This window comes from Mauremys reevesii, linkage group 4 (assembly GCF_016161935.1).
Source record: "Mauremys reevesii isolate NIE-2019 linkage group 4, ASM1616193v1, whole genome shotgun sequence".
Lineage (NCBI taxonomy): Eukaryota > Metazoa > Chordata > Testudines > Geoemydidae > Mauremys > Mauremys reevesii.
The window spans coordinates 43,070,274-43,095,680 of record NC_052626.1 but is presented as its reverse complement, the minus strand read 5'-3'; the positions used below and the strand labels follow the sequence as shown (position 1 = coordinate 43,095,680).

The window sequence follows — 25,407 nt, the reverse complement described above, 5'->3', positions numbered from 1 at the left end:
TATTTGCATTGGTCTTCACTGTGGAGGATGTGAGTGAAATTCCCACATCCGAGCCATTCTTCTTAGGTGACAAATATGAGGAACTGTCAATATGAGGAGGTGTCAATAGAGGAGGTTTTGGAACTAAATTAACCAGTAATAAGTCACCAGAACCAGATGGTATTGATCTGAGAGTTCTGAAGAAACTCAAATATGAAATTGCAAAACCACTAACTGAGATATGTAATCTATTGCTTAAATCAGCCTCTGTACCAGATAACTGCAGGATAGCTAATGTGATGCCAATTTTTTAAAAAGGCTAAAGAGGCAATCCTGGCAATTACAGGCCAGTGAGCCTAACTTCAGAACCAGGAAAATTAGTTGAAACTATAGTACAGAACAGAATTATCAGACACATAGAAGAATATGATATGTTGAGGAAGAGTCAACATGGCCTTTGTAAGGGAAAATTGTGCCTCACCAATCTATTACAATTCTTTGAGGTGATCAACAAACATGTGGACCAGGGTGATCCGGTGGATATAGTGTACTTGGACTTTCAGCAAGCCTTTGACAAGGTCCCTCATCAAAGGCTCTTAAGCAAAGTAAGCAGTCATGGAATAAGAGGGAAGGTCCTCTTATGGATCACGAACTAGTTAAAAGTTAGAAAACAATGGGTAGAAATAAATGGTCAGTTTTCACAATGGAGATAGGTAAATAGCAGGTGTCCCCAAGGATCTGTACTGGTCCTGTTCAACATATTCATAAATGATCTGGAAAAAGCGGTGAACAGTGAGATGGCACAGTTTGCAGATGATACAAAATTACTCAAGATCATTAAGTCCAGAGCAGACCTTGAAGAATTACAAAGGGATCTCACAAAACTGGGCAGGCAAATGGCAGATGAAATTCAATGTTGTTAAATGCAAAGTAATGCACATTGGAAAACATAATCCCAACTATAATACAAAATGATGTGGTCTAACTTAGCTGTTACCACTCAAAAGAGAGAGCTTGGAGTCATTGTGGGTAGTTCTCTGAAAACATCAGCTCAATGTGCACCAGCAGTCAGAAAAGCTAACAGAATGTTAGGAACCATTAGGAATTGGATAGGTAATAAGACATCAAATATCATACTGCTATTATATAAATCCATGGTGTACACACACCTTGAATACTGTGTGCAGTTCAGGTCTTCCCATGTCAAAAAAGATACATTAGAATTGGAAAAAATACAGAGAAGGGTAACAAAAATTACTAGGTTTATGGAACAGCTTCCATATGAGGAGAGATTAAAAAGACTGGGACTGTACAGCTTGGAAAAGAGATGATTGAGGAGGGATATGGTAGAGATCTATAAAATCATGACTGATGTGGAGAAAGTGAATAAGAAGTGTTATTTACCCCTTCACATCATACATGAATGAGAGGTCACCAAATGAAATTACTAGTCAGCGGGTTTAAAACAAACATAAGGAAGTACTTCTTCACAGAACACACAGTCAACCTGTGGAACTCATAGTCACAGGATGTGAAGGCCAAAAGTATAACTGGGTTCAAAAAAGAATTAGATAAGTTCCTGGAGGATAGGTTCATCAATGGCTATTAGCCAAGATGATCAGGGACACAACCTCATGCTCTAGGTGTCCCTGAACCTTTGATGACTGGAAGCTGTGACTGGACAAGAGGGGATGGATCAGTTGATAAACTGCCCTGTTCTGTTCATCCCTTTGAAGCACCTGGCAGTGGCCACTGTCAGAAGACTGGATACTGGGCTAGATGGACCATTGGTCTGACCCAGTATAGCCATTCTTATGTTCTTATTGCCCCCATTTCATGTTTACAGTCCTGGAGGGCTTAGAAAAAGAGATTTTAGACAAAATCAGACAGTGGTTTTTCATTATAGGGGAATTTTAAGAGTATGATGTAGTATAATGGGAGTGGGGAGGGGCACAGACGATTGTGGAAGGAGAATGCTGTTTCTTTATACACTGGAGAGTGAAGCCCATCCATAACTAAATTATTTTGATCATGAATTTCTCAATTCTCTGTTTCCAGTGGCAGCTGAATGGGCAGAGCCATCTCCGTTGACAGCAGGGGAGAGAAAGGGGACTTGACCCCCAGAGATGTACTGTTTTCTTTTTTGTGAATATTGCTGCTCCTGGGGTCGGGGCACAGGACCGTTGCCTTAGCTTGGTTGCTTTTCTTCCTTTCCCTGAAATGATTTAGCCTCTCTTATTCATCCGTGCTCGTGAGCCTGCTCTGTTGCAATATCAAAGGGAGTCCATCTCCTACAGCCACCTTATCTCCTGACCCCGGCTGACCCCTGCTTTGTTCTTACTACCTTTTTCATTCCTACAGGGCACCAGAACTACTACGCACATCTTCTGTGCCTAATCCTGTGGGGGCAGCTCCTACACTCCGGCAGGCTTTGCAGGCAGCCACACTAGCATCATGGACTGACACAAATGTAAAACCTGCTGGGGGCATAGAAGTAGCCCAGATCCCAGCCTGTCAGCAGGATGAAGTTGGAGGTAAGAGTTATGTCAGAGTGGGGCACTAGGGAGAGGGATCTGACTGGGGCAGGAGAAGGGAAAAAGCCCTATCACAGAGCTGGCTAACAGTAGGCCACAGGCCAACTCCAACTCATGATCTTGTTTAATGTGGCCCCCCAGTGAAAGGAGTGGTGAGTGGTTGTTTTTATTTTCCCTCCAAACACATGCATTTGCTTTCCATGTGCTTTAATGCTAAGAGTGCAGGTGCACGGAAAACATGTAGAGCCAGGACACAGTAATGCATGGGGAGAACAGGGAACTCAAAGGGGATGGACTCAGGAAAAGAAGAGGAAGAACAAGATGAAGGAGAGAAAAGAAAAAACTCCCAGTATGGTAGAAGATATTACAGAAACAACCCAACTGAAACCTAGTAGGGATGTGGTGTGTAAGTATATATAGGGGGATTCAAATAAAAGAATACAAATAAAGCAATATACATATATGTATTATTTTGAACTAAGACAGTAGGGTTTGTTTTTTTGGTGTGGGGGGGAGACAATCCCTTATGATTTCTTCTTTCTCCTTCCAGCTGCTGCTTTCTGTTTTCATCTCTTTCTCTCTGTCCAGGTAATTAGGTAGCGAGTGCATAGCACACTTTTTGCCTCTTAGGCCAGACCTGCCTGATCATGTGTAATAGACTTAGATTGAAAATATAGTTTCAGTCTATATAAACCATTGATAATAAACTGAAATGCATCTCACCAGTTTTCATTTAAAATAAACAAAAAGTCCTACGGATTTCTGGTTGTGTGGGGGGAGAAAAGCTCCCTGCAGGCACTGGGACAGGGCCAGCTTCCCTGCCAACTTTCAGATGTCACCAGTCTGCACAGCATAATTGTTCTGTTCTGTACCAAATCACAGCTGAGAAGTTTCTGTTTTCCCTTCCAAGGGTTGGTTCTACTCAGTGTGTATTAAATTCCAAAGTTTACACGCCACGTACCAGCTTCATTTTAAAAACACTCGGGTGCGTTTCTGAGCAGCAAACAAGAATGACTGAAGTGCAATGCACTTTAGACCAAATATATTGTACAACATTAAAATGAAAGGTTTTGATTATGTCTAAAACATCCATTTTTATGTAGCCAGATTATCACCCAGCGCGCTGGATTTACACTGCATTAGCGATCATCAAGATTAGAGCAGAATCCCCAGATAACAGACTAGAACACAAGACGTCAATTTATGACATAATAGCAATAGTAATAATAATAATAACAATAATCATATTTAGTGAAGAAGCTTGTGGTACTGGGACAAGTCAGAGCTCTCTGTTCTGAAGAGGGAAGCTGCCTGGATAGGGGAGGCTTGAGTAGGGAAAGTACCTCTCTTACCTCAGAAGGGGATTGCAAGAAGGAAAACCAAATCTAAACCCAGCATAAAAGTCATAACAAACTGCCCCCATTGGCTTCGAGCAGCATCTGTATAGTTCCCAAAAGCTGCCTGGATAGGGGGAGGGATAGCTCAGTGGTTTGAGCATTGGCCTGCTAAACCCAGGGTTGTGAGTTCAATCCTTGAGGAGGCCACTTAGGAATCTGGGGCAAAAAACTGGTCCTGCTAGTGAAGGCAGGGGGCTGGACTAAATGACCTTTCAAGGTCCCTTCCAGTTCTAGGAGATTGGTGTATATCCCTTTATTACCACTCTGTCCCCCCCAAAGGAAAAGGTTGATGTTAAACTTGGCCTCTCTGTCCCGGTGGACATTTTACTGCCATGCGCCACAATCTCTGACAGGAGTGGCCTGGAGGGAGCCCCAATTCTGGCCCCACGTGTTTTGTGGTTTTGGGTGGCAGGAGAGGGACAGGTGAGGGGATATTCCTCTGCCACCTCCAGGGAAAGGAACTGGCTCCTGGCAGCAGTCCCAGCCACTCGGCATATTAAAGGCCCTGCCGCCCCACTCCTTGCACGGTGGCACAAGCACCAGCCTGGTCTCTGAGGCCATTCTTTGCCTGCCTGCCACCCTCTCGCTGCAGTGCTTCTTGGTTCTACCTAGTGCCCCTGCAGCAGTGGCTTTCAGGCAGCCCTCTCCTGCACCAAATGCTCCTTCCCATCCCAAGCTTGGCCCTTATAGAGGGAGGCAGTGTGTGTGTGTGTTTGGAGGTGAGGGGTGGGGATAACATTTACCACAGAGAGTGTCTGTCAGTAGCTCCCTGACTGCTGCTCTTATCTGCTATGCATGTCACCAGAGTAGCATGCCACCCCCTGCCTCACATAGGAACTGAGGGACAGGCTGGAAATGACAAAATAGGCTCTAAAATTAAATTTAAAACTTCACAAGGTTTAGAAGTCAGCCTCTGACTGGGGTTTACTCCCAAGGCCCTAATGAAACATAGGAGTTTAGCCACCCTTTAAAAATTAAGTCATCCAAGTGCTGCAGCTAGCCCTGGGAGACCTCAATCCAAGAAGAAAACACGTGAGAGTGTTTTCCTAGACCTAACAGGCTGTTTTTCCACGGTCTTCCTTCCTCCCTGCCACCCCGAATGGGTGGATGACCACAGGAGCTATCGGTAGCATCTATCCCCATAGTTCAGCATCTAAACTTCGATATACATTAGAAGCCCTTCCTTAGTGCAGGAGGTTCTGTGACGGAAAATGCACAATCCAGCATCTGTCTTTTTCCTAAAACGTATATAAAAAATTCTACTGTAAACCAGAAATGTCCCCGCTTCCCTTCACACATTTCCCCACCCGCAGCGCCACTGGGCACCACCTGTCATCAAGAGCAGGTTGCTCATACTCTTTCCCCCCACTTCCTATGGTGCCGTTCACGGCGGTCTCTGTATGTAGACAATCAAATGTAGATTTCACTTTAACGTTTAGGAAAACATCCTGTAAAGCAATAACCCAACTGCCTACCCCCACCTCCATTGACATACGAGCCACCCAGAGTCAATGAGGCTGACCAGGCTTTTTTTTCAGTGGGGAGGGGAACAGGAACTCTCCTGGATCCCCTACGTTGTCTCCTATGTACGATTCCACACCTTCAGGCTCTGCATCCTGGGGATTCTTCCTCTGGCTTGAGGACTGAACCCAGCTACCTTTGGAGTCCATCACCGCTACCCCAGGAACCAGCCAGAAGGGGGCTCTGCTTAGTGACTGAGTTCCTTGAACAGCAGTAGGCCCACACTGGGGCTAGCATGCGGATTTCTTCTTTACTTTATTTTTTATTTATTGAGATAGTCTGGCTGCAAATTGAGGTCCTTGGCTCATCCTTATAACTGGAACACTAATGATTTAAATCACAGTTGTGTACGCATTTCTATTATAAACCCCCTTTTAGTTACCCATAAGTCTTTGACTTTTGGGGGTGAAATTCTTCAGCAGAGGGTAGATGGGGGGATCAGGGAGCCAGATTACCTGTTCTGCTCCAGTGCCGATCCTAGCATAGATCAGAGGACCCTGGTGGCTGTTCTAACCTGTGCCAGCTAGCAAAGAATCACCCCCCGCTTGGAGATGGCCAGACCATGGTGTAGGCTGGCCATGTCCCTCCTGCCCCAACATCCCCATGCACCTGCTGGGGGAGATGGTTTCCTCTCCCTGTGTGCCACCTAAATTGACACAAAAGAAGCAGAGCGGGGCAATGAGCTTGCACTCATAGCTTCGTTCAAAAAAATAATCTCAGCTATTTTATTTATTTATTGACTGAGCAGGAATTTTAAAACAAGGCTGAATGATTTTTAATGATGATTTCCTAACATCCTGAAGGCAAAGAGTCTGCACTGCATGTTCATGTGTGTGGGATTGTGGATGATGCTGAGAAACATGAGCCATGCCTCAGTCAGCATGAAATCGGCAGGAGCCCTGTCTCATTCTGTGCAATACTCTCAAGTTCAGGCAGACGCTTTGTCATTTTTGTGCTATCTCACTACATTGTCTAGGCAAATAATGAAGGTTCTATTAGCACAATTCCATGCAGAGTAAAGCCCCCAAATGTCAGAAAATGTCAAGTAAGTTTTTAACAGGAACTCTGCCCCATTGTGCATGTTCATTATGATGCAATCGGTAATTACATGATCATATACAGGATGCTAGGGCCAGGAGTGCTGCGATCCCTGCCTCAGTCTAGCCTAAAGACTTTTACAATGACAACTATGTAAATTAATTGAGATCAGTGTACTCATTGGGGCCCAAATTGTGGGCAGTTATCCACTGGCCTACATGGGGGGTGGTATGGAGTTGCTACCCGCTATATTGAGCCAAGATGAGGGAGCATTCCTCAAGAGAGACCATCCCTCTCTTTGCAGTCAGATGTTGTAGGGAGAAGGGGGAGGACTGCACAGGTTACAACATCCTAGAGGCCTGGCCAACACCATGGGCTGGGGCAGAGCATGTATGTGTGTTCGGGGGAAGACTCCACCTCCTCCCTGTCCTCTTTGAGGGATATGCACCCTCATAGCTGCATTGATGGAACAATCTTGTGCATTCCTCCAAGTGAGTGACCCTTGTATGAGGCCAGTCACAGTCAGGTCCTCTGAATTGATACTGAGGTAACTGAGAGGAGAATTTGCCCTTCAGTGCACAGGCAGAGCATGGATAGCAAGGGTGACTGTGACTTCATTGTGACGTGGACACCGTAAGATTTATGATGCCCTGGCTGATTGGCTTTTCAGTGCTCATTGACTGGCTTTCCAGTGCCTGAGTTCGGTAAATGACGTGACAGGTAACTTACATGCCGTCATTCAATAACCGTCACTGTTTTTTCAAATGGAATGTCTAGAATTTATCATCATTTTGCCAGTCTTGAAATAGGAGCAGCAGGTGCTGTGATAAATGAAAGAACAGGGTTGTCTTGTTTTACTGGCGTTTCTGTCAGAGCCTCTGTCCCATCCGACAAAAGGCTCTAGGGTAACTTCCTACATTGTTCAGATTCTCTGCAAGCAGCAGATATTCACACCATCTCATAAACTAACAAGGCATGAGGGGCATGGGGGTGTGTATGGTGAAGTGGGGGATCTATTTTTTCCTATATCACCGATAGTGGAAGAACATCACTCACTCAGCTGTTTCCATGTGGCTATCAATAGATCTTGGAGTTAATATCCAAACCTAAAGGATCATGAGACATCACAGCAACACAAAACCACTGAGTTTGCTACCACATTATCATCAGGGGTGAAGAAGATATTAACAGCAATTGTCCAGGGCCTGGTAAGAGAACATTGGATAGCCTTGCTGATGTGACTCTGTGTATTCTTTAAAGACACCTGGCCAAATTTATCCCCGGTGTAACTTCATTGAAATCAACCCAAGTTAGATCAGGGATTTAACATGGCGCACCCTATTCCTTGCAGAAGACACAAGGTAAACACACTGCTTTCTGAAAGCATTTGAAAAGGTTCCCAGTAAAAGATTATTGACTAAGCTAAAGAGGCCATGACATAGGAGGTAAGAGGCAAGATCTGAAATTAGGGTGGGTGAATTGTAATTTCCCTAGCTGGAAAAAGGTCTCTTGAAGGAAGAGTCCCCAGTAGCTCACCTGATCTATCTGTCTAGATACCCCCATCACCGCAGTATCTGAGCCCCTTCTCAAGAAGTTTATTGCATCCGTCAACAATGTGGATCAAAATATCAAAGTTTACTGATGATACCAAATAGGGAGAGCAAGAAGATAAAAAGGTACGGTGCCCTAGAGTTTGGAGAGATTTACATCTCAGTGCTCAGAGCCAGCAGGGGCGCTGGAACAATTTGTATATTGCGGGTGCTGAGAGCCATTGAACCAAACTGTAAACCCTGTATATGACGGTAACCACTTCAAGCCAGAGGGTGCTGCTGCTCTCCTAGCTCCAGTACCTATGGGAGCCAGTAAATGGAAAATGCATTTTAATGTGGATAAAGCCTGGTGACAATGATCCAAAATAGACAGCGTATGTGAAATGAAAACTCTCATACTGTGCTGCCCAGAGGAGTGGTAGGGAGCTCCTTCTACCACCCGCCCAGCGTATGGCCACAGCAGAAAAGACTGGACTCTGGGGAAGAGTGCAGATCCCAACGAGTGAGGTAGACACCATGGGTAGACACCATCTCAGTCAAATAGCAGTGACCATATGGAACAAGTTGCCACATAAGGCCATTGAAGCAAATATGTTAATTAGTTCAGTAGACAGCCAGACATTTTATTTGTGGGGGTGGGGGAGAGGGAGGAAGGGACAACAATATGTCTAGGGAAAGACCCAGAGGTGTGGGTGAGAGAAACCTAAAGGTACAGACAGTCTTGCTGGGCCATAGCTTCTTGTGTCCTGTATTCCCTCTTGTGATGTCTGAACCTTAAGACCCCCCCACAAGGAAGAGGGTACCAAGGTGTCATGCCCCCTCTTTGTTTTTAATTACTTCCCAATTTAATCTTGATTTGCATGTCGATCTCCTAGATCTGGGCCAGGGACTCTACAAAGCCCTCGTCAGCAACTCCCCCAATAATAAACAGGAAAAGGCTTAAGGAGCAAATCACTTGCATGTTAATGAGACTGTTTGCTGGAGTCAAGAGAGAAAACAGCAAACAAACAAATGGACTGAATTCCAGCGGCAGCTGTTTGCTCCTTAATCTCGGCTCGTCAGAGCTGCCCTTTGATGGGACACAATCTACACAAACGATTGTGCTAAATCTTCTAATCTACGTCCTCATTATTACATCCCTTCTTACGCATGTAAATCAGGGACAAACTCATTTTAATATGTAGATAGATTATTGAAGGGAAGGGGAGGGGATTGGAGGGGAAGGGGAGCTGTTAATGGTGTCTGTGTGTATGTGTGCTAGGGGGGCAGTAACGAAGAGACTGGGAATTCGGGGCCGGGGGGGTCTGTCTGTGGACAGACACCAAAGGAAACAAGTAGGGTCTGTTGTTGGACTACAAAGGAGAATATAAGGAAACAAAGCCTAATAGGGTGGAGGGCATTGATAGTGGGACTTTTAAGATGGAGAACAGTCAGAAGTGTGAGGAGGCTTTAGAGAGTAGATACAATTCTATTCAATGAGACTTCATTGGCCTGACAAGCTGTACAAATGCTGCCAGAACAGAAATAGAGCCAGACCCTCAGGTCTCTGTCAGAGGCAAGGACAGGTCCACCCACAGTAGGGCTCCACACTAACCCTTCTCCCGGTTGATTGGGGTACAGCATCTGGGCCAGAGTGCTGCAGAAAAGCAAAGAGAGAGCGTGCATGATGTGCAGGCGTTAATGGAGGATAATGTATGACTGTGCAGAATTAGGGAGCTGTTCATGTAACGTCCCTGCTTATTGCCCAGTTCTAACCACCTGAAGCAATCCCATTTGGAGCCTGAGGCATGGACGTTAATGACCCAATTTAAATTGTGTGAAGTTTGTACATATACCTGGTGATAGGCATCTTACACACTTATCTATTCATTCAGATTTATTAACTGCTTCTGTCTCGTTAGACAATTAAATACCAACTTTTTTCACACTACAAAGCCAAATAAGAGGAATATGGAGGAATACAGCAATGTAAATAGTCCAGTCAAAGAACAGAGGCCCAGCTTGCTTTTCCAAAGTATATCATTAGAGCTATCATCACAATTTTGAGTAAAATTTAAATAGGTGCTTAACCAGGAGCATTACCATGGTCCATAAGAAAAATCCAGATCTTCCATATCTCCCCAGCCCAGACATCATCTCTCAGCATGGCTCTTCCCTCAGCCTGCAATCCACTCCCTACCCAATTAACCCTCTCCTTGCGCAAGAATAGCCTGGGAGAACAGCTGAGTCTTGCAGCATTCAGCTTCTCTTCCATATCCCAATCTCCATTAGACACTGAGTAAGCATCCCCACCTTCTGAGTCATAAGAGATGGAAATATAGAGAAAACAGGGTGCCATCAACATACCGAACACACTGCAACCCACATTTCCTCACTAGTCCCTCAAATATATATATTTGCTGAACAAGAGGAGTGATGAGATGGAGCCATGTGGAACCCCACATGAGAGTGCCCGTGAGACAAATGAGTAATTGCCCCATACCATTCTTTGGGAACTCTCTCAAAGAAAGAAGCAGAGACATTCAGGAGTAACCCCATCCACCTTGCTACAGTCTGCAGATGCATCACCACCATCTTGTGATTAATGGTACTGAATGCAGCTAATAGATCTAAAAGACTAAGCCTGGATACCTGCTCTTCCTTCATGGCTAGGAGGAGATCATCAACCAGCACTATCTGTACCATTTCCTTACTATACACAAGTCTAAACCAAACCAACTGTCATCCAAAAAACCTGAAGAATCAAGCCGTTGAGGGAGTTGTTTTGCTGTCACCTTCCTGGGAGGTTGGAGGTGTAGCAATAGTTGGAAAGAGCTCCCATGTCAAGCATGGATACTGAGCAAGGATCTGGCAATTAATTGTGTGCAATTATAATTAATAATACAGTGGCCTACACATTGACACCTGAAGGAAAGATGAGGGAGAGAAATATTAGGAGTAACTCCTGGTAGGAAACCATCCCACTCTCTGAATGCAGGACTGCTGGCAGACTCCAAAAAGACAGACGTTCCATGTACTGTATTCTAATGAGCTAGGAGTGACTGAGTCACCCCAGTAGAAGCTTCTAATGAAGGTCAAACTGGAGTCAACCACAGAAAGAAAATCAAGTAAGAGGTCAGCCTGGGCTTAACCAATGTCTCCCCAGACCCTAAGCCATCTGAGGGCTAGTCTACACTTACCTGCCGGGTCGACGCGGTGAGTTCGACTTCTCGGAGTTCGAACTATCGCGTCTAATCTGGATGTGATAGTTCGAACTCCCCGCGCGCTCCGGTCGACTCCGGTACTCCACCACTGCAAACGGCGGTGGCGGAGTCGACCTTGGAGCCGCGGACTTCGATCCCGCGGCGTCTGGACGGGTAAGTAGTTCGAACTAGGGTACTTCGAGTTCAGCTACGCTATTCACGTAGCTGAACTTGCGTACCCTAGTTCGACCCCTGCCCTTAGTGTAGACCTACCCTCAGTGCCGCCTCACACCAGCTACTTGAGGCAAACAATCTTGACAATGAGGTCCTGCTATTCTGTTGCCCAGCACTTGGTTGTGCTATTTCATGTGACAGAAGGTTCAGTGGAATAAAGCTATTAACTAACGGCTGGGCTTCATGCCTGCGTGGTACAGGTGCCCCTTCTGTGAGCTCAGATCTGATGGAAATGAGCACAAGATAAATGCCTGCCTAGACAGATGACAGCTCTTCGTAGACTCTTTCTGCTATCTGACAGTGTGTTTGTCACAGTTATATGTCTAACTAAATGTCTAATTTTAGTGTTTGACTTGCAAGTACCTGGAAATGGTATTTGGCCATTTATAAGCAGGTGGAATTGTTATCAGCCATCCTATCTTGCATATTGAACTGGACCTTTTATTATAATAGGGTGCTACTAATAAGCACAATCCCATTGACATGTAATGGAGACTGCAATTTATAAAGGAAGAACTTGAAATTTGTTGCCAATCTAACCTGGGGGAAAAATCCTTCCCAATCCCAAATACGGCAATCAGTTGAACCCTGAGCATGTGGGCAAGACCCACCAGCCAGACACCTGGGAAAGAATTCTCTGCACTAACTCAGAGTCCTCCCCAGCTAGTTCCCCCTCTCCAGCCATTGGGGATTTTTGCTACTAGCAGTCACAAATGGGTCACATGCTCATCATACCACCCCTCCATAAACGTATCAAGCTCAGTCTTGAAGCCAGTTACGTTTTTTGCCCCCAATACTTCCCTTGGGAGGCTGTTCCAGAATTTCACTCCTCTGATGGTTAGAAACCTTTGTCTAATTTCAAGCTTAAAATTGTTGTTAGCCAGTTTAAATCCATTTGTTCTTGTGTCAGTGTAGTGAGGCAGAGGGGCCTCCTGCTGGACTAGAGAACGAGATACCACCACCATCCCCCGGTGGGTGCAGGGGCGGCTCCAGGCCCCAGCACTCCAAGCGCGTGCTTGGGGCGGCATGCCGCGGGGGGCGCTCTGCCGGTCGCCGGGAGGGCAGCAGGCAGGGTGCCTTCGGCGGCATGCCTGCGGGAGGTCCACCGGAGCCGCGGGACCGGCGACCGGCAAAGCGCCCCCCCGCGGCATGCCGGAGTGCTTGGGGTGGTGAAATGTCTACAGCCGCCCCTGGGTGGGCGGAGCAAACCTGCCCCGTCCTCCTCACCGGAAGTACTGGAGTAGGACAGGAAGTTCAAAAGGAGGCCCCTATAGCTCAACTGGAACTGAAACAGGTGGTCTCTTCTAGGGAGCAGAGCCGTCTGTGGGATCCTGGGCGAGCAGTGGAGCAGACAAGCGCCCTACTGATCGAAGAGGCGGAGGGCTCCAAGGAGTTACCGGAAAGGATGCTGCCCAACTGCAATGTGTCAAGATGGAGCTCTGTGCCAACAGAGCAACGCAGGCAGAGCTGGGTAGGAAGTAGTCCAGGGGAACCAGACTTTGGTCCAATTGTGCTGCTGGGGAGCGTGTGCTTATTTCCACACTGACCCATTAACAGGGCCCTGAGTTGGGACCCTGTGGAGTAGGGTGGGCCTGGGTTTCCCTACCCTGCTGCTGCCATCCCCACATCTGGGGTTGGCTGCACACTTTCCCTAGGCCACAAGGCCTGTAACTATTGATTGCTGTCTGCTCCAGCCAGGAGCCGAAGGGCTAAAAACTGCTTGTTGCTCTGCCCGCCCAGATGGCCAGAGCCCCAGACTGTTGATTGCTGTCTGCCCCAGCCAGAAGACTGCAGGCTATATACAGCTTGTTGCTCTGCCCTGGCCAGCAGGGCCAGTGAACCTGACTATTGTTGCCTGCAGTAGTGAGGCAGAGGTGCCTCCCTCCTCACTCAAGCGCAAAGGGTCACTACAGTCAGCATTGGCACTTAATTTAAAATAACTCATCTCCCTCCCTGGCATTTATTCCTCTGATGTATTTATAGAGAGTAATCATATCTCTCCTCAGCCTTTGTTTGGTTAGGCTAAACAAGCCAAGCTCCTCTCACAGGGTAGGTTTTCCATTCTTCTGATCATCCAGGTAGCCCTTTTCTTCACCCTGTTCCAGTGTGAATTCATCTTTCTTAAACATGGGAGACCAGAATTGCCCACAATATTCCAGATGAGATCTCACCAGTGCCTTGTACAATGGTACTAACACTTCCCCGTCTCTACTGGAAATACCTCGCCTGATGCATCCTAGGATTGCATTAGCCTTTTTCACAGCTGCATCACACTGGCGGATCACAGTCTTCCTGTGATCAACCAATATATGCAGGTCTTTTTCCTTCTCTTTCACTTCTAACTGATACATACCCAGCTTATAGAAAAAATTCTTCTTAGTCCCTAAGTATATGATTTTACACGGTTAAATTTCATCCCATTTCTCTTATTCCAGCTTTCAAAGTCCTCCAGATCTTCTTGTATGACATTTCAGTCCTCCTCCGTATTGGCAATACCTCTCAACTTTGTGTCATCCACAAATTTTGTTAGCGCAAGTCCACTTGTTGTACCAAAGTCATGAATTAAAATGTTAAATGAGATTGGTCCCAAGACCGATCCCTGAGGAACCCCACTAGTAACCTTCCTCCAGCCTGACAGTTCAATTTTCAGCATGACCCATTGTGGTCTCCCCTTTAACCAGTTCTTTGTCCACCTTTCAATTCTCATACAATTCCCTATCTTCTCCAATTTAACTAATAATTTCTTATGTGCAATTGTACCAAATGCCTTACTGAAATCCAGGTAGATTAGATCTACTGCATTTCCTTTGTCTAGAAAATTAGTTATCTTCTCAAAGAAAGAGATCATGTTGCTCTGTCATGACCTACCTTTTATAAAACCAGGTATTTTTTATCCCAATTACCATTCACCTCTATGTCCTTAAATATTTTCTATTTCAAAAGACCTTTCATACATTCTCTACTTTTATCCCCAACTACTTTCTTTCCTCCGTCCAATGCTTCCCCTGCTTCATGTGCCCCTGGCATCTCCCAGGAGCACAGAATCTTCCAGGCAGCTCAAACTTCTATTCAGAAGAAGGATCCTGGAGTGTGAGGACTTGTGGCCAGGTAGACCCTTGTCCTATTGTCAACGCTTTGGGTAGGCTCACAGTGTATGAGATTTGCAGCTGCTTGTACTCTAACGTGTGTGTGTGGGAGGGTACATGTGCCAATGTGTGGTCTTCTGGCTAAGGTGAGGTAGCCAACATATTATTTCCTGCAGACCTTGGCCATGGGGATTACACCCACACAGTGCTTTCCAGGAGGTCCCATACTCTGACTGTTACTATGAAGCTTCAAAAAGACTCAACAAAAGTTGTTTGGCAAATACCTGAATTTAGGGCAAATTGGAATTAAATTGTGGTCCAATCCTAGTCTTGAAAGAGTTTGAAAAATCCAGATCGTAGAATCTGTGGTGTTGCAAGGGACGGCGAGGGATTCCTGTTTGCCAAAGCAAAATGAAGGACTAGGGAGAAAGCAGGTCCACTTATAAGTGAAAGGAATTACATTAAGGAGGGCTTAAAAGGGGCAGCAATACCAAGCTGATTTTTAAAATCTGTTTTTAGCAAGAAACATGTTGAGAAAAGAAGCTTGGGCAGTTATTAAGGAAGGAACAGAGGTGAAAATAAGCCGGTACAGTCTGGTAGAGCCAGTATGCCGTGCTGGACCGGACCGGCTTCCCCAGGCTGGCAATTTAAAGGGCTCGGGAATCCCTGCAGTGGCTGGAGCCCCCGGGCCCTTTAAAGCACCGCCCGAGCCCCACTGCCGGAGCCCCAGGGTAGCGGCGGCAGGGCTCCAGCGGTGATTTAAAGGGCCTGGGGCTCTTGCTGCTTCAGGGAGCCCTGGGCCCTTTAAATCTCCCAGAGCCCCAGGGCTCCCAGCCACCTCTGCAGCTGGTAGCTCCGGGAGTGATTCAAAGGGCCTGGGTATTTAAAGGCCCCGCCTCTTCCGGTTGAGGCCACGCCCCCTGCTTAGGAGTCTGGTGAACCAGTAAGTCCTTTAAGTTACTTTCACCCCTGGGAAGGAAGAACCTATACAAATAACTGTTGCTAAAGAGTAAGTGTGGGAATGCTTTGGCAATGTGAAGATGTTCAAAGTGGCTGGTTCAGCTGACACACATTCTAGGGTGCGAAGGGAATTAACTATCAAACTCACTGACCCACTGTCATTTTGCTTTGGAAAAGTCATGGGCATTGGTGGCAGTGTGGAGCAATCTTAACCCCAGAGGAACTCTGAGAGGTATAATACCTCATGTAGGCATATTGCTTCGCAGAGCAATCGACACCTATTTGGAGGGGTGGGAAGGATCTGCTGCACTGCCTCTTAGAAAGAGGTCCATGTGTTTGCCCTTCCAGCCATGGAGGAGATAAAGCCTTAATGCCACCTCCACTTTGCCTCTGTTGGAGAGACTCCAGAGGACTCCAGCAGGTAGCACTCACTCTAATCAGAAAAGTGCAGGAATAACAACTGTGCTGTCCCCTGCATGGGCGGTGAAAGGGGGAGAAGTCTACCACTTGCACACCAGCCAGTCCCTTAGTGTGGTACTCACTCAGGACTGTAACTAGGAGGAATGGGATGAAATTAAGAAAGGGAAAATTCAGGGTAAATACCAGGAAATGTCCCTGCCAGTGATCTGTACCATGTGTGGAACCTTTTCCCAAGGGACAGAGTAAGAGCCACATCACTTGGGACTTTTCAAACTAGCCTGGACAAAATACCAAAAAGCACACACTAGCGAACAACTCTGCATTGGCTGTGGGAGTTGGGCTGGTTGAGCTAAAGGCCTATCTACATTAGGAAATGGAATCCTGTCTGACAACAATTTGTCAAGAGTCAGTCTCCCTGTATCCACTTCAGTTTCACACTTCCTGTCACAGTGTTCTCTAGACACAGGTAGCCCACACCATCACAAAGTTATCACAGTGCCTGCAAGAGATCAGGAGTTAGCTGAAGAGCAGCCGTTTCAAACTAAACCCAGGCAAAACCGATACTGCTTGGGAGGAGTAAGTGCTTCAACAAACTAGCCAGGATATTGATTTCCTTTCTTATTGAAAGTGCCTATTACTTTGTTGGTCAAGTAGTGCAATGCCTCATAATCTTGTTTCATTCATTGATCAGCCTGGATGTTCAGGCATGACAGTGCTGAGAAATGCTTCAGATGCTCCCAGAGTGCTAAGAGACCTCACCCCTTTCTCCCAGACCATGACCTGGCCGTTGCAATCTATGCATGTCTCAGATCTAGACTGGATTACTCTAATTTGCTGTATCTGAGGTTAAACATAGAAGCCTTTCAGAGACTGCACCCAGCATCCCTCTGCTGACTCCCACTTCGCTTCTTTTGCTAAGTGAAAGCCTTAGTCCTGGTTTTCAAAGGCATCAATGAGTCAGGCCTAGCTATATTAGTGACCACATCCATGACCACATCCATGGCCTACCAAGATAGCCATACCCCTCTGGAACAATGCATCTGATAACACCCAGGATATAACCATGTGAGACCTGGAGATAAACCAGAGATAAATATCCAGAGGGTTTGTCTGGTGAAAGAGTTTCCAGAGGAGGTCAGACTAATCCGAAGCCAGGGCACTTCTAGAACACACTGCAAGACTTTTTTGATGAAGCTTCTCTACCGTAGCTGAAAGGGGGTTTATTTTATAAAATATAACTTTAAAATAAAAAGATGCAGGAACCCCCTACTTGGGAGTCTCCAGGGAACTTGGAATGGGATACAGGAAAAGAGAAAAAATTGATTTGGGCTGTCTGAGACCTGGAAAACAGAAAAGAGTCATTAGCTGCCTCCTGGATGTCTGGACAGGAGAACAAAGCATATGCAGAAGAGTGCAAGAGAACATCCCAGTTACTGTTATCCTTCAAGGATGGAAGGAGACATCAGCACTGAATAGTTCCTGTGATGACAGCCTGTTTGGAGTGGTGGCCTCCACACAGGAGAAGGTCAAACCTCCTAGGTTCAAAACATCCAATCTAGTTTTATACATCCCACACAATAGGGTCTCCCTCTCATGCCACTTTCCTTGGAGAAACTTCCACAGCCTGGTATAGCTCATCATCAAGAACTGTTGCCTGCTATTTACCCCAAATCCTACTGTTCTTTATTTCATTCAGTTAATCCTACTTACACTTCCAAGACCATCCTAAATCCTTATCCTTCAGATAGTCGAAGACTTACCATTTCCTCCCTGCTTATTTATCACTTAAGCAAACCAGGCAGATTTAATTCATCCCTCCAGCCCGCTGATCATTTTCATTGCACTTCTCTAAACTCTTTCCAATTTTTCAGCATTTTGCTGATAATGAGGCACCCAGAACTGAACACAAGGTTCCATGTGCAGTCATGCCACAGCCAGACAGAGAGACACTATTAACTAGCTGCTCCAGGGGGTCATATCTCTGTATATGTAGCTCAGAATTGCATTATAGTCACATCACATAGCAAACTCATGTCCATTTTTCTGTTCATTATTACTCCTACGTTACTTTCAGACATTTAGTGGCAAAGAGTCCTGTGGCACCTTATAGACTAACAGACCTATTGGAGCATGAGCTTTCGTGGGTGAATACCCACTTCGTTGGATGCATGTAGTGGAAATTTCCAGAGGCAGGTATAAATATGCAAGCAAGAATCAGGCTAGAGATAACGAGGTTAGTTCAATCAGGGAGGATGAGGCCCTCTTCTAGCAGTTGAGGTGTGAACACCAAGGGAGGAGAAACTGCTTTTGTAGTTGGCAAGCCATTCACAGTCTTTGTTTAATCCTGAGCTGATGGTGTCAATTTTGCAGATGAACTGAAGCTCAGCAGTTTTTCTTTGAAGTCTGGTCCTGAAGTTTTTTTGTTGCAGGATGGCTACCTTTAAATCTGCTATTGTGTGTCCAGGGAGATTGAAGTGTTCTTCTACAGGTTTTTGTATTTTGCCATTCCTAATATCTGATTTGTGTCCATTTATCCTTTTCCTTAGAGACTGTCCAGTTTGGCCGATGTACATAGCAGAGGGGCATTGCTGGCATATGATGGCGTATATTACATTGGTGGACGTGCAGGTGAATGAACCGGTGATGGTGTGGCTGATCTGGTTAGGTCCTGTGATGGTGTTGCTGGTGTAAATATGTGGGCAGAATTGGCATCGAGATTTGTTGCATGGATTGGTTCCTGAGTTAGAGTTACTATGGTGCGGTGTGTAGTTACTGGTGAGAATATGCTTTAGGTTGGCGGGTTGTCTGTGGGCGAGGACTGGCCTGCCACCCAAGGCCTGTGAAAGTGAGGGATCGTTGTCTAGGATGGGTTGTAGATCCCTGATGATGCATTGGAGCGGTTTTAGCTGGGGACTGTATGTGATGGCCAGTGGAGTTCTGTTGGTTTCTTTCTTGGGCTGGTCTTGCAGTACGATACTCACATGAGGAAATAAGGAAACAGATCAACAGAGCCAGACGTGTACCCACAAGTCTCCTACTGCAAGACAAGCCCTTCTACACCACTCATGAAGATATTAAACAAGACCTGTCCAAATACAAATTTCTTGGGCATTCCACTAGACACCTTGCCCAGCTTGATACATTCACACTCATAACTCATTATTTACAGTCCTTCAGCCAATTTTCAATTATTTCTATTGATATTTTTTTTAAATGACAGTAATTTTCTCAATAGCAAGTGAAATATGTTGATAATAAAAGTTATGCAAATACAATATGAAAGGGGAAATATTTTAAAAACAGAAACAGAACCAACACAATGAAACATACAAATGTTCCCCCTTTTTAGGAAAATTGATGTATCTATCATAGGTCTCTATATGACTATCTCTGTCGTATCTAAGTGCAGCACAAAAAAATCAAGGACACAGAGCCCAGAACAACAGGATTCATCCCTCTCCACCCTGCCACCCTCACAATCCTGTGGCGGAGAGTGTGAATTTGTGCATGTCCATTTCACATGCTGCTTCTGTTGTCAAGCAACTCCATCTTCTTTCTTAATTTCTGTTGAAGGTGCATGCTTGGTGATTTGAGAGTTGAAAAATCCCACTCCTCTCCTGTCCAAGCTAGTTTAAAGGCACCTAATAGAGTGTATCTGTTACGAAACCAGGAGATTGGTACTCCATCTGTTTAAGTGGAGACCACCTAATCCAACTAGTCCCTTCATGTTACAGAAGACTGCAGGGCCATGTGAATCCTAAACTCTCTGCTTTAGGCTATTAGTACATCCACTGGCTGTTTCCAGCATCAATCAATCTTCTGTCTTCACTTGTGCTCAGCAGTGGAAGGATCTCAGAGAAAATCACCTCCCCTAAGCCCATCTACTGTTCTCTCCCCAGGTCACTGAAGTCATGCCGCTCCCATCTCATGTCCCTTTGCTCAGGTCATTTTGTTCCCACATGGATGACAATAAATTGAAATGTCCCCAAATTTCCCCCTTTACCCTTTTCGTTACACCGTTTGTCTTGGTCATCTCCTGTGTTTATCTGTCACCTTTGATCTCAGAGCACTTTACAAATGGTGTAACTAGGCATCAGTTTGCCTCCTTTTGAAATGCCCCCCCCCCCGACAGTACAAATTAGCTGTTATGAAATAAGTACAGCAGCTCTAGGTGATAGTTTAGGGCAGGCAGTAAAGAAGACAACTGTGTCCATCTGAGTCGATTTTAAAGAAGAAGAAAGTTATTACTTGAGTTGAAATTTGGCCAGGATGCTGGGGATAATGCTCAATCTCTCACAAAGTTGGCAGGCTGCAAGCTTGCTGAGGGGGTGACATATCCAAGCCGGACTCCACTATGATATATTCTATCCAGGCCTCTGTCCCTAGCACATTGCTCAGTCACAGAATTTGAGGTGGTGTCCATGTTCTTTCTGTCAAACTTCATCTCCTACTGGGATGGGTAAATATAACTAACTTGCCTCAGCAACACCCTCCCTCTCCAGTTGTCATGAGGCATCTCCTCCTGCCCGACATTTTCTTCCAAAAGAAGGCATTGCTAGGCTGACTTTTCTGCACCATGCACAAGGCAACCTCAACCAGCAGTCTTAGCACTATCCAGTAGAATGTATTGGTTATTTGCCTCCTTTAAACCAATAATACTCAGTGAATCTAAAAATCTTAACAACACAACCCCCTTGGGATGTACATAGGTTAGTAATATTGTTCTCAAGTTACATATGGGGAAACTGAAGCACAAGAAGTACTTGTATTTTGAGTCAGTGTCACAGCTAGGTGCGCTGAGCAATGTTCTAGGGACAGAAGCTATCAGAGCGTAGCCCAGGAGTTCCTGGTTCCCTGTCCATGTGCAGCCCATTACATGGCCCTGCTCTCCAAACCCATAAATCTCAGTGCCCAGCTGGTGGGAGGTTGGAGAGTTCAGAGCCTGCGCTCCAGGCCCGGTTCTGCAGAGTAAGACAGTCTGCACAGGGTTTGTGTTCGGGGCCTGCTGCCACCCCTTTGTGCCTTCATCAACTCCTCTACATTGCCTAAGAAGGTAGCATGCAGACTGTCCCTGGGTTCTACTGTGAGTGCAGTTCCTCTGGGGCAGCCACATCCAGGTTGTTGATGAGTGTGTGATGGTTAGTAGTATTTTGATTGTGGGAGCACCCAACATGTGGTCAGCATTCCCCAGACACAGCGAGACAGTCCCTGCCTCAAAGAGTAGCATAGAGGCTACAGTAAAATGATGCTCACTATTGCCTAGTCTCCTGAGCCAAGAGGTCAGGTCTAGTCCAGGCAGCCACTTGACTGGAGCCTCCCAGCATGTATGTATGTCACCATCAATGCTCAAACCTCAGAGCCTGAGTGCTCACTGGGAGCGGCTGCAGCTTTCGGAGATTCTTCATTAGGTCATTGGCCTCAGAAGTTAGACTCTCCCCTCCCCCACCTCTGTACACAACTGTTCCTCATTTACATAAATTATCTCTATTCAATTATCTGTCCAGATGTCCGAATTGTGCCACCAATGATCTGTGAATGAATTAAAAATGGAATATAATTTAATAATAACTGATTAGAAGGAGATTAGTTGTTATATAAAAAGGAAAAACCAAGAGATAGCTAGTTGCCCTTAATCCGAGCCAATCCACAGTAATTATAGAAAATAGCCTCTCTCTCTCCCCCTCCCCATCTCTTTCTCTCTCCTTCCCTCCCTCCCTCTCACCCCTCCATGTTCTCTCATTCTTCTTTTCCCTTTTATCTCTGTCCTTTCTTTCCTCTCTCTTTTCCTTTGTTTCTTTTTTGTTTTCTTTGTCTCTATCCCTCCTGTATCTTCTTTCCACTTTCTCTCCCTGATTATACAGACCTACATCAACAGATTTAAAGCCCCTTCAGCTGAGGATACACCATGTAACTGTGGATATTCTGGCAGGTTCCAGCCAACAAGAGCTTTCAGCTGCTCTGATGTCTCTCTTTCAAGCCCTTTTGACAATGTCTCTTCATCCCTTTCAATTTTCTGTTAAATAACTTTGGAATTTCACCCCTCTTTCTTTGCTTTCAAGCCAAACTCTTTTAGTATTTCCCTGTCTGATTCCTTTGGAATAATTTAAAGCAATGTCTACATAGTATTGAATTTAGGACAATATAAATTATATAAGGCCTGGGTGTCCTCTCACTTGCACCAGTGGGAATCTGGAAGAGCTCCATGGAAGTCACTGGAGTTACAATGCTGTTGGACTGGTGTAAATGGAGACTTATCCCATAGTGTTCTCAGAATACTGTCACTGGTTTAGTTCCCTCTGTTGTTTCTGCCTCTCCCAATCAGACAGCCGCAGTGTTCTAGAGATGCTGTGAAAGAAAGGGCATAGCGTCTATGGGTTCCTCAGCCCCCACTACTATATCTTCCCCATTCTAACAGAGCAAGTTTTGTCACAGCTCTGACTATCTGTGCCAGCTGGGCCACTGGGTATCGGCCTCCATCAGATGTGATTTGCATTGGTGCTAGGCTGTGCAATCAGGATTCTGTTAAGTCTGCTTTTTACTTCTGTAACTGTAACTTATAACAAGGAAAAGATCATTGGCAGAAAATGTGGGCAATTAGTATTAGGGTGGAGTAGATTTTGTTTCCCTCCTGTTCACTTCAAGTATTTTGATTTTGAAGCTACTCGTTAAAAGTTCTCTTTTGCATACATGAGAAAATGTCATGTTTTCCCCAGTCCCTACTTCCAAATGGAAAGGTGCCCAGGTATAATGAGGTGTATGGATACTGCTGTACAGAAACACTTGCATAGTTTAAAAAAGAAAAGTTGAAAATGATATATTAAGTGTACCTATTTACCCAACATCATGGAACCTGACATTTCAAACTCTCCTTGTCCTCACTCTGACATTGAGACCTCTCCCTGCCACCTGGCTGGTGCACAGAATGCTTTCACCTCCTGCAAACATTGCACCCCAGAAAATTGCATGCACCGATTGATTCCCGTTCCCCGCTCCTCACTCTAGGCTGACAAGCAAAATGAAATCCATAGTCTACATTCCCTCTCAGCTGATCGAGTCCATGTGCAGCTTTTCAGTTCCTCAAGGACAGTTACAGAACTTAGACGCTCAGCTGAACCAGTCCATCCAGCGCTTCTAAGACCAGTTATGGTCCGTGCTTCACTTTCAAGCTCTACATGCACTAAGGCCTTCAGGTACACCACTGATGTCAATGGGAATAGCAGCAGGTCCTGTAGCAGCTGACAGAGTGTGTAGATCCAGGACCTTGGACTTACTTTTGGATGGGAAGGTCTATGGTATCTGAATGGGAGCATGGGGATGGGTGCAAGGCCAGGCACTGTTCAGCTCATGCAGTTTTGGGTACATATGTGATTATGCATTGGAAGTATTTTACATAAAGTTATGTATCCACATAAGTTTACTTTATATATCTAATCTAGACATTTATACTGTATGGATTACCAGGGTATCTAAGCATCTTATTAACATAATTCAGCACATATAGTTTTATACACATAATACTTCAGTTAATCATATAAAGGGTTATCCATAGAATATTTAAAGAGAAAGGGTAGTTAGCTGAATGATGACCAGTCCTCTCTCCTTTTTCAGCTATTACTGACTTCTCCAGCTCAAATAAAGTGTGTGGTGCTGGTTCCACAATTCCTACCAAGGATGGGCTCTGATGATTTCCCAAGTTTCATCCCTACTCCTGTGCAGCTTGGAAGCACAACCTGGACTGGATCTTCCAGTGTAGACAAGAGAGTTATTTTTGGGTGGGTGGAGAACTTGGATTCTTCAAAACATACAGTTTTGTGTGCTGGTGTCCAGAGTTTTCAGGAGTCAATGTTGACCTTGTGAGTCCCATAGGAGCCTCATGTATGCTCTTAATGTACTTTGGTTGGTTTTAAAGAAATATTAAAAAGGACATTCCCAGACAAAAAGCTTTTGGTTAAAGTCATAGCTGCGCCAGTGACCAACAAACATTTGAGAAAAAAATAAATGCCAAGAATATTAGTTAAAAAAAGAAAAAACATCGAACCATTTTAAAAGCATGGAAATTATCTTAATTTATCGTGTACATAAAGTTTTGACTATCCTACATTCCTACATGTTTTAACAAAAATGTAAATGTGAAAATTAACATTGATGTTCCAGTAACAACCTTGAGTCAGGACCAATTTTCTTTTCTCTTTCCCCCTTGATTGTGTAATAAAGACTTCGATCCTGTAAACACCTGTGCATCTTTATTTATATGAGTAATATCACATAAATGTTTGCAGAATCAGGGCCATAGTTGTTCAGTGTTTTGTCTAATAACTATGGAATGGGATGTCAATTGTAAAAGGACCATGAATAATCTGGTTGAAAATATAATTTAGGAAGATATATCTTCATTACATGTCATTATGTACAAAGCAATGTTCTTTGTATTATCTACACATTGTTGCCAACACTCATGATTTTCATGAGTCTCATATTTGTCAAAAAGAACAGGAGTACTTGTGGCACCTTAGAGACTAACAAATTTATTTGAGCATAAGCTTTCCTGGGCTACAGCCCCTTTCATCGGATGCATAGACTGGAACATACAGCAAGAAGATATTTATACATACAGAGAACATGAAAAGGTGGAAGTAGCCATACCAATTGTAAGAGGCCAATCAGTTGGTATGGCTACTTCCACCTTTTCATGTTCTCTGTATGTATAAATACCAGTCTATGCATCCAATGTAGTGTGGTGTAGCCCACGAAAGCTTATGCTCAAATAAATTTGTTAGTCTCTAAGGTGCTACAAGTACTCCTGTTCTTTTTGTGGATACAGACTAACAATGCTGCTACTCTGAAACCATCGTATTTGTCGTTTTCTTTAAGACTCAGCTCCTGGAGTCAAGTGATTACATGAGACTCTAAACTCTCATTTTAAAAGAGTATGTTTCTGTCCTCATGGTTGCAGAGAAAAGCTTGAAAATGTGACCTGAATGCACCCTAAAGGCTCAGAAACCAAAAGGTAATTACAAAGATCTCTCTCTCTGAACACATATCATGATTTTGGGCAACCTGACTCATGATTTTTTTGAACGCTTGGGGTTTGCAATATTGCTGTCTGAAAAATTTGATAATTAAAATGTTAGTATTCTGTAGCTAGAAGATAGACTTTGAACGGTCTTATTTACATAGGGATAGGTTGTGATACACATGGGAATCCATTGGTTTATTATTAACTGTGAGTAAGGTAGTGCAATGTGGCCCATCGATTGATGCAAGACAAGTTATAGTTCACTGAAGCTGTTTTAATGCTGTATATGTTGAAACAAATGGTTTGATTTAAAAACAAAAAAAACAAAAAAAACCTATCGCTAACACCTAAATGGAAGTAATATGTTTCTTGGTATCTATCTTGGAGATTTAGGGTTAAAGTTGTTATTAGATTATCTGTATAATGTTAATTTACCCATGTTTAGATTAATTTTAGTGAATGTATGAACTATAAGTATATTCAAACCTTT

At 44.7% G+C, this 25,407-nt stretch overlaps 1 long non-coding RNA gene across 1 annotated transcript in view; it reads left to right on the top strand.

Moving 5' to 3' along the window:
- LOC120403036 overlaps positions 1-25,407 on the top strand; it is a 47,884-nt gene that overhangs the window by 6,913 nt on the left and 15,564 nt on the right. The window contains exons 2-3 of the long non-coding RNA XR_005597434.1: positions 2,341-2,513; positions 24,855-24,908. This is a non-coding gene — a long non-coding RNA (uncharacterized LOC120403036). The remainder of the gene's footprint in view (positions 1-2,340; positions 2,514-24,854; positions 24,909-25,407) is intronic.